The following is an 11,072-nucleotide window of genomic DNA, read 5'->3' on the forward strand; positions in this document are numbered from 1 at the left end:
CTGAAATATGGGATAAAGTGTATTGTATATTCAGCTGTATAGGATGATAGACATGAAGTACCAAATAACAGACAGCCCTTAAAATAAAGTCATCTTATTTAGCAGCCACAAATGATCATAACACATTGCCATGACCCCACTTAAGAAAGCAATGTAAATAAAGTGGGGCACAAAAAAAATTATGTTACCCCACGGACAGAGAATAAAATGTATACTTTTATTTAGAGTAAGGGAAACAACAAATATAAAGTCTCCACAAAAGAGAAGTCAACATGTTTTTTCTTCTGCAAGATCCTCCATTTTCAATCTCCTCAAAGCGCTACCACCAGCAGCCTGACAGGCAGGCTAACTGACTTCTTATATTTTTAAGCACTCTATGCAGAAAACATAGCTACATCTATCACAAAAACAGGGTCCTTGAAGACAAATAAAAGAAGTGTTATTTCTAATAGTACTTTGCATTTTTATAGTATCTTTCTTCTGAAGATGTAACATGGTTTTACAAGCAATTATTAATGAAGCCTCACAGATTCCCTATGATGAATATTACTATTCCCAATTTACAAAGTCAAAGTCAGTGACAGCACAAAGAATGGTTTCAGAGTAACAGCCAGTAATGGAAATGGCCCACCTTGATTATCATGCACATTGTAGGGAGAATGGTCACTCTGGATGAGCTATTACCAGCAGGATAGTGAGTTTTTGTGTGTGGTTTTTGGGAGGGGGGTGAGAGAACCTGGATTTGTGCAGGAAATGGCCCAACTTGATTATCATGCACATTGTGTAAAGAGTTGTCACTTTGGATGGGCTATCACCAGCAGAAGAGTGAATTTGTGTGGGGGGGTGGAGGGTGAGAAAACCTGGATTTGTGCTGGAAATGGCCCAACCTGATGATCACTTTAGATAAGCTATTACCAGCAGGACAGTGGGGTGGGAGGAGGTATTGTTTCATATTCTCTGTGTATATATAAAGTCTGCTGCAGTTTCCACGGTATGCATCCGATGAAGTGAGCTGTAGCTCACGAAAGCTCATGCTCAAATAAATTGGTTAGTCTCTAAGGTGCCACAAGTACTCCTTTTCTTTTAGCACAAAGAATAGAACTCTGGTCTCCTGACTTCCAGTCATAGACTATCAGGATTGGAAGGGACCTCAGGAGGTCATCTCGTCCAACCCCCTGCTCAAAGGAGGACCAATGCCTAATTTTTGCCCCAGATCCCTAAATGGCCCCCTCAAGGATTGAATGCACAGCCCTGCGTTTAGCAGATCAATGCTCAAACCACTGAGCTATCCCTCTCCCCCCGATGCCTTCCCCCTAAAAATTATAATTATAAAGCATATACATATAGCACCTAAATATGACAGTGATGAACACATTCAAAATGTGCAGACGCCAATTCCTCAGTTCTAATCTTTTTGAAGAAAGTGATTGCATTTGATCTTTTCACAATTATCCTTAGATAAAAATAACAAGCCTTGAATCAGCCCCATGGAGCTGGACAGTTTCAAAAACAAAAATATTCAAAGTCTTGATTTTCCTCTCACTTTTACCAGTTTTAGACCAGTATAAATCCCATGATTTAAATTGATCTACTCCTAATTTAACAATCAGGCCTTTGTTAACAGACTGGACACCAAAATGGAGACATTGACTTGATATGCAGAATAACCATGGGGGAAACTTTCTTCATTGATTAAAACCTTTTCTACAATGTGTCCTCAGCTAATGAGAAAACATTTTCACAATAGCCATATCAAACAGTGATTAAAATATCCAATTTAGGATGAAAATGCCTCGCCCCCCCCCAATTAGATTTTCTTAAAAGAATTAAAAGTCAGTAACTCCAGACAGATTGTCAAAATAGGACTCTGGTTCTACAAAGTAGGTTGTATTTAATTTCCTTTGTTTCTACATCTTTCATAGGGATCAAAGACATGCTTTTCACGTACTGTGACCTTTTTAATGTTGCTGACTGCAGATGTTCCTTGAATAAAGGCAGTTTGATGAGAAAGAGTATTGGAAGAGAATATCACCAAGGATGTATGTAAAGTTAATAGCTGGATTCTGAACTGGTCCATATTTTAGTAAGTTCTTTGAGGTTTAATTGTTCAATACTATTCATAATGGGCAAATTATCATATTTCTTACAAATCAGTACCAAATACGGGGTAATATTAAGTAACCTATTCAGTCTTTTCTAAGAGATTCACTACACTTTTCTACAACAGTGGCAACAATTTCTTTTCTTTTAATAATGTATTCCAAAAGACACATAGGTCTGAAAACAATCACTGTATTAAAAGGGCCTAGATAAGATTTTTTTTAAAAAGACTTGTGATTTTGGTTGCTTCTGTTTTTGGGTACTCAACCTGAGACACCTTAATGGATCCAGATTTTCAGAAGCCACTGATCATCTATCCTCTGAAAAATCAGCCCTGTTAGGTGTTCAAGTTAGGCACCCACAACTGCTAGTCACTTCTGAAAATCTTGTCCTTTGTAGTTTAAAACAACAGTTGTGCTGTGATTTGGATCTTCCAGGTGTGACAAATTTCTGCATGAACATTTATCTGCAAGAGGCTGTCTCTGCAATATATAAGCAGCTGAATGTGCAAACAGCAAAACAATGAACAGGGAGAAATCAAAGGTGGCGCTTAAACTCAGATTCCCAGATGATTCAAGTGAGAGTGACAAAATTGATGGTACATTAACAGCTCACTGGCAACTCAAAAGGAACCTTTTTACTATGAAATTAACAGTATTACTGTTGCACTAGAGGGCTGTCGATATTTCAACTGGTGTACATCTTGAGGGTTTTAAAACTCACTTTAAAACTGCTAGAGGTTGAAATTATGCTTGCAGATTTTCAACATGAGAACAAATTTGTTTAAAAACTTACTCAAAAACTACTTTAGCTATTTTCTGGTTAGCTTCTGGATGACAGGGCTTGAATTCCAAAATGGGCTGTCCTTCTAGTTTGATATTAGAGAAGGGAAATCAAACACATTTGGAGGAGAGGGCCTAGTTCCAAGTTTAAGTATGGTCCTTGGGCCAGAATAAGTTTTCAGTTCATGCCCCCCTCGGTCCACATCAGATCTGAGGCTTGCACAGAGACCAAGGGGAGAACACACACAGCCTTATAATATTAACTAAATGTTGCTGATCTCTTTTGATCCATACAATCCTGCAGGATGACAGGTGCTTTACCCCTTTAAAAATATTACTGTCGTTTTCTGTTCTGGAGGATTATTGGGCTGCTACAAAAGAAAGAACCAGATCGTTTTCATGGCATGGAAGAAACAACTAGTTTCACTCACTGATCAGCACCCTGACTGAATTGGCCTTGTCAACACTGGTTCTCCACTTGTAAGGTAACTCCCTTCTCTTCATGTGCCACTATCTGTAATTTTCACTCCATGGATCTGAAGAAGTGGGTTTTTTACCCACGAAAGCTTATGCCCAAATAAATCTGTTAGCCTTTAAGAACCAGACTCCTCATTGTTTTCACTGATCAGCAGGGATCCTAGAAATCCGTTTGCCACAGAAAATCGCGGAATCTGCGTTTGTACAGAGAATCTTTAGTTTTTACATATTGCAAAAAAATTAAAAACATTAACTAAAGTTTACTGAAAGTACCAGTGTCACTTATTCAATGAGCACACCCTCCCCTTCTTTTGGTTGATTTTTTGAATGTGCTTTAAATGTTCACAGCTAAACATACTCCGATAAACTGCTTCCAGCATATAGCGGTTCCTCAATAGCATATAGGTTAATACATCTCAAATTTCACTTCAGCTTCCAGATGTAATTAAAGTTATGAAAAGATGCTGAAAACTTTAAAAATCATGCCTAAATATATGTCACTGAGTTTGGCAAGAACAAATTTCACATTGATGGATGTGCTGTTCTTACTGTATGCAGCAAGGCATTAGATTACATTCAAAGGCAGACAATTGTAGAATACATGGAAAGTGCTAAACATAAAACATGAAAATAAACTAAAACAAGAGGTTGAAACAGCAGGGCCATTGACAACAGCAAAGAAACCATGCACTGTGACTGGATCATTCTATTAATTTTAATATAATGATTGATGGAACTGGTAGACTTTGAACTTGCTTAAAAATTGTAAATATATCAATAAAATAGTGTTCAATTTATACCTATATATATTGTGGCTAAGGAAACTAAAGTTCAGCGTTTCATTTTACTCGCAGAAAAAAGCCAATTGTTATGCTTTTTTTAAAATCAGAGAATTTGGGGGTTTTTTTAATCATGGAAAAAACTTAGGATCCCTGCTGATCAGCGTTCCTGCTGCTGGCTCTCCATGTAAACCCCCTGACTGTACTGGCAAATGTGCCCCCTGCTGTCCTATATTTTACTCTCAAGAGAAGGTTAGACCCTTACTAAATAACATTTGCTTACAATTCTAAAATGCACAAAAACTGGGGCAAAGTGTATCCCCCCCGGTTACTGTGGCTGGATTGAATCCTCCCACCTCAAAGTCCAAGACTCGTTCATACCCATTAATTTAAAGCTGCGAAACAAAATGAAGTATTTCTGTGAAGTTTGCTCAACCAGATTAATAAACTGAGCAGTGAATTAAGAGTGGAGGTACCATGCAGTGTAATAAACTGTCAGACACACACGTAGTTTTTCAGCTCAGACTAAGACATTTAAAACAACCTGATTTGTGTCTGAAGAACAGCTGACATCACTATCCCGCTCCCCTGCTATTTTAGGGATTTGAGTTTGATAAATATAACCTGTAATGCCATCCACTGTACAGAGAAAGGGACTAATATTCCCAGGCTCCTTAGTATTTATTTAAAGGCTAATGTTCTGCTAGACCAGAATGGAGTTTATTTTAGGCTTATTTGACTTGTTTTTATTTAGCATCAAAACCATCTGTCTACTTGACTTGTTAAACTTTTCTATTACAGAGTGGAAACAATGTTTGCTTTAAAATAAGTTTGTCAAGGACAACATTCTCACCTTTATCTGTAGCTAAGTCAGGGAGGAAACTCATGTGAGTAACGGCAACAGGATTAGGCCCCTACCAGAGAAGTATTCAGGAAGGCAGCACAGTCTAATGGTTTGGACTGAGAGCTAGGACCTCCTAATTCCAGCCCAGCTACCGACTCTCGGTGAAGCCTTGGGAAAGTTACTTAATTTTGGTGTGTGTCAGTTGTTCCATCAGTTATATGGGATAATGTTACTTACCTGCCTTGGTAAAGGCACAGGACAAGATGGTCAGGAGATCTAGGTTCAGTTTGCAGCTTCTTCATAGACTTGTCACAATTTCTCTTTCAGTTTTCTTGCCTGTAAAATGAGGACAACTGGTGGTTTAAACACAGTTGGAGTATGTTTTGGTCAGTATTAGAATCACTTGGAATCGTGACTCATGTGAAAACAGAATTATAGATGTTTGAGATGCAATCCTGTATTTGCGTAATTCTACTATTTTTTTTGTTTAGGATTTTGTCCATTCTGATTTTAAAAGTCTGCCATAATGGGTCTACCACCACTTCCCTTGGGAGGCTATTCCCTGGTAATAGATCTTACTGACAGGAAGTTTTTCCCTACTAAAAAGATAGTAGACATTGCAACATTTGGCAGGCTAGTTAAGAGTCCTTCATGTGGCATATTCAATAGGAAAATGATCTCACATTAATGTCTTCCTCAAAAGCATGGATATCAGTATGAACCTTATCCAGTTCTAAATTAGTGCAAGTACCTTAAAAAAATTAAAAGATGTAGCCAGGAAAGTGTCTGACCCCATCCAACAAGTTTCCTCAATTTCACCCTAGCATAAAGAAACGTGTTGACTTTGCCAAAACACACACACAGCCAGGCCAAGATTTGCACTTAAGTAACAGTGCTACTGAATTGCTCTTGATGAAATGGCTTGATGGAATCTTAGTATCTTTTGCTCTGATGCACAGAAATATAGTTTTACAAGGACACTTAAGTTAAAAATCATATTGTTAAAAATGAAACAGTTCATTGTGCTATTAAATAAGAGATTAGATGGATAGAACTGAACTATTTTAAAAAGTAATGCTGTTTTCTTTTTGCACTTCTTTCAGGTACTAATACTATCACTTAGTCTTATACAGCACTTTTCATCAGTAGATCTTAAAACACTTTACGTTCTTTAATGTATTTATCCTCAACACCCCTGTGAGTTCGGAAAGCTTATCATCACCCCCATTTTACAGATGGGAAATGGTGGCACAGACAGGCTAAGTGACTTGCCCAAGGGCACATAGGCAGTGATATTTTTAAATTTGATGAATTTTTTTAAAATCAAGTTTCATAAAATTTGTTGAAATCTACAATATTTTGTGACCTAACTGGCTGATTTTTCAGGTTATCTTACCTTCCATGTGAGGATCACTTCATAATAATTAAATAATTTAATCTACCAGCACATCTGTGAAGGAGGTAAATATTATTACTGTGCCTGGTTTGTCTGTGCTATATACTCCAAAGTGTGCTGTTTGGAACCTGCTTTTCAAGTCGAATGTGTGCTGGGTTTTATTTTTGTTCATCTTTTAGTCTGGGTAGACTTTGCCTTTATTTTGTGCAGGAAGAAGTTTTATTTTTCTGTTTTCTTTGTGTTTATCTGTTGTTCTATACAATTTACTTGTGGATTGGACGTATGTGTACATCTCTGGGGAAAAAAAATCTTAGTTTACTAAATTATCTGGTCCCACACTTAGTAGGACAGTGCTGCTTGCTTTAGCCAATACCTAATGAGTAAAAAGCATCTTGATTAAAAAAAAAAAAAAAAAAAAGGCCTGTCAGTGTCACATTTCCTGTAAGTTCAGAGAAACCCTGGTAAAACACTTAAGAAAATATTAATCATGAGAGAGCTGATAATACAGTATCACATGATGTGTTAGACAGCTCTCTAGTTTCTCTTCAGAAGTGGCAGATTTCAATGACAGAGATGAATAAAAAGAATATAAAGCACTTTAGGATCCTTCCAGATGAAATGTGCTACGTAAATGTAAGTCTTTATCATTACAGCATGTGATGATAGATGTCTTCACTATTTCAAACAGAAAAGGTGCCGAACAGTGTTCCAGAGTTATGTATAAAAGAAGAACTGTTCAAAACCTCCAAGATTACGTTGTTCAGCTAGATAACCACATTTCTCAACATCCACTATTATATAGAATACCAATGTGAACATTAACATCTACAGCACTAGTCACATACATAGGACATAAAGATGTGCTTCACAGGGGAAGCAGATATAGATGCTAATTCCATACAATCAATCTAGGGAATTGAACTGAAAAATAAAAATAAAGATAGCAGATATTGCTTCAGCAATAGGGTCATCCTGATGAGGTGTTTAAAGTATGGTTCTCTTCTGAAAGGTGTAAAAATGGCACTTTTTACTCAACAGACCTGCTCCATGTATGTCTTCAGAGTTCCATGTGCTTTAGGGACTAACAGTAAGGTGACAAATCCTTGCTCCATTGAACTCAATGGCACAACTCCCCTTGACTTCATTGGGTCCAGGATTTCACCCAAGATGTGATTGCTTTTTGCTCAGGTTAACTCTGCAGAGTCAATACAGTTACGGGAGAGTTAGCTGGATTCCATTTCTCCTTGTGCATCATCAGATTTGTTCACTAAGTGCCAATGCATTAGACATATGTAAACCCAATTGGTGTGAGTGCACAGGCATCAGTGAAGATCACCTGTGCAACCACATTGTCTTCAAGAGGAGGGCAGATTTCAGCCTACACAACCATTATACACACACAAGAAGGGATGGAGGGAGACAAAACCACAGATTTAATTCAGATCCAAAGCTGACTTAGAAATCTGCCATTAGAAAGTGATTGTAAAATGAGCACATGCAATATAGAATCACTGAGAGGTAAAAAGGATGGTGTCCCCCAATGTCATTTTTACAGTCACTTTCCAAAGTAGAACCATATCTTAAGTCATCGTTGATCTTCTTTCCCAAATGTGAAAACTAAGCATAAAAAGAACCAGGATCTTTCCTTAGACCTAATTTAAAGGAAATGCATAGACTTGTTACCAATTGCATCAAACCCGGAAAAAACCCAGAATGATAAAAGGTACCAAAAAAACCCCCAAATGTCAATGTGTATCAACTTTCCTCCCTCTGCTTATAGAAGGAAATAAAGTAGGATTATACACATTTTAACAGAACACTGTATTAGAGGGCTAACCAAGTGATACAGTTGTAGCAAGTAAACTGCTCTGGGGTTTCAGGTAGAGTGGGGTGCATTGAAGAGACCTGTCCTTAACAGAATAATGAATTTCTAGGGAGCAGGATGACTCAAGGAAACTGTCACACGATAAGAAGTAAATTCAAATCCACCCTAAATTAGTAGTGACTGACAGTTGTTACCAATGGAGGGCTGTTTTTTAAAACAGAGAACCATCCATTTTGTGGTCTTGATACAGTTACAGGCAGACAGTTGTTTGCCTAACAAAACTCAAACACAATTGGCACTAATTAGTCCTCTTGCTGGCAGTCTCAGCAGAGAAGTCAAAGCCTGACAAGACCATAGGGACTTTACATGAGGTCTGTCCAGATCAGGTGTGCAGCATGTTGACAAAGGACAATGTGAAGAAGCTGGCACTGCTGCTGCCCATACTGTACCTAGTCTATGGAAATATTTCAGTCTCCAGTATGACAGCTGAAACCTCTCCAAAATTTAAGAATTCGCACACAAAAGTTACAACTGGAAGTTATGTTATTCAGATATTGTTGATGGCACTGTAAGCATTCTGATGTGCTATTTACAAAATTCAATGCGCCCTCTGGTGGTCATAAAGATAGCAAAGGGTTCTCAGGACAAATTTTTTTGGTGACCTCAGTGTGGGGCCACCAACTCTTGCTGGTGGCTGCTCTCATACTTTCCCCTAAAATATTTAATTAACTTTAGGAAAATCAAATAAATACACATACAAACATGTCCAAATCATTGTAATTTATTTATTACTAGCTAGTAAGTCTGTTGTGAAAAAGTGATATTAACAAACATAAAAAGAAAAGGAGTACTTGTGGCACCTTAGAGACTAACCAATTTATTTGAGCATGAGCTTTCGTGAGCTACAGCTCACTTCATCTCTAAGGTGCCACAAGTACTCCTTTTCTTTTTGCGAATACAGACTAACACGGCTGTTACTCTCAAACCTAACAAACATAAGTATCACTTTTTCACAACAAGAAAAGGAGTACTTGTGGTACCTTAGAGACTAACCAATTTATCTGAGCATAAGCTTTCGTGAGCTACAGCTCACTTCATTGGATGCTTATGCTCAAATAAATTGGTTAGTCTCTAAGGTGCCACAAGTACTCCTTTTCTTTTTGCGAATACAGACTAACATGGCTGTTACTCTGAAATTTTTCACAACAGACTTACTCTGCCCTGGCAAGCCTGGGGACAAATTAAGCTGGATGGAGGGTCAGGGGAGGCAGTGGGGGCCAGGGGAGATGGTGGTGGTTGGCTGAGGGAGGCAGTAGGAGGCTGGAGCCTGAAGCCCTGTGACCAGAGCCCGAAGCCCCATGGCCAGAGCCCAGGGACAGAGCCCGAAGCTGTGTGGCTGGAGCCTGGGGTCTGCAGTCATGCAGCCAGAGCCCAGAGCTGCAGCCCAAAGCCTCACGACCAGAGTTTGCTGCCCCCTACCCCAGCAGTGAAGCCCAAAGCCTGAGCCCTACCGGCCCTGGGAAGGAAGGGAACTCACCAGCTCCCTGCACCTATAGCATTGTGCCCTAGCTGACACCAGATGGGGGCAGAGCCCAACCTCTGCAGGTGGCCCCAGCAACCAAATACCAAGGCAGTGCATCCAGAGAAATGGGGGCGAGGAGTGGCACTACTCTCCCTCCCAGCCCCGCAAATCACAGCCCATGAGGCTGTGGCCACAAGAAAAGCCCCTGGTGGCTGCATGCAAGAAACACTGCAAAACACCTCGGGTGTTTGTAACTCTGAAATGTTCAAAACTCCAAACAAATCATTATGGTTGTTCTTTCAAAAGTTTACAACTGAGCATTGACTTAATACAGCTTTAAAATTTTACTTTGCAGAAAAAAAATGCTGCTTTTAACCGTCTTAATTTAAATGAAACAAGCACAGAAACAGTTTCCTTACCTTGTCCATTTTCTTTTAAAACAACTTTTTTTAGTAGTTTACATTTAACAAAGTACTGTGCTGTACAGTATTTGTTTTTTTTTGCCTTTGCTGCCTGATTGCATACTTCCAATTCAAATGAGGTGTGTGGTTGACTGGTCAGTTCGTAACTCTGGTGTTTGTTTCTCTGAGGTTCTACGGTAACAGGAATGAACTTGATCAGAAAAAGAAGAAAGCCCTGTATAATGATGCAGGGTCAGGTCACAAGCAGAAAATAATTGTTGCAAAAACATTCATCTTCAGATTATGACAAAACAGAAGAAGAGGAAGCTTCAGATCTTTCAAAATATCCTGCAGCCTAACCTCAGTTGTGCAGAACACCATAGGGAATTAGGAAAAGTGGCCACTAATGACTCGTGCACAGGAGTGAGAATCTTTTTGCAGAAGCTTTGTTGGATAGCTACCCCTATAAACTTGAGAGTGGCTGATGTGCCTACAGTCATTAATGGCCCTTTAACTGGGAAAGCAACGTTGTCTATTGGTCAGACAATAGGTCTGGAACAACTATGCAACTAACTTTGCGAGTTGAGTAAGCCAGTTTGCCTCAGCTTCCCCAGCTATAAAATGGGTATAATGATTGTATATCTCAGAGATGTGGTGAAGTTAAAATTAATTACAAACATTAAAGTGTCCCAAAAGCCATAGAGTTCTTCCTAAGAAAAAAGGATATTTAATTATAGTCTTAAAAATATAATTGCAATAATACATTAAGTGTTTATTTAGTAGTTATTCAGTATTACTTAGTTCAAGATAGCATCAAATAGTTGCATCAATTTATGAATCAAGAGATTTGATCAAATTAAGGGCCAAATTCTACCCTCACTTTGTATGTTGTTCTCCACTGAAGTTATGTTTACCCTAGCAATTTTCTTATTGTGAATCATTAAGA

This window comes from Eretmochelys imbricata, chromosome 15 (assembly GCF_965152235.1).
Source record: "Eretmochelys imbricata isolate rEreImb1 chromosome 15, rEreImb1.hap1, whole genome shotgun sequence".
Lineage (NCBI taxonomy): Eukaryota > Metazoa > Chordata > Testudines > Cheloniidae > Eretmochelys > Eretmochelys imbricata.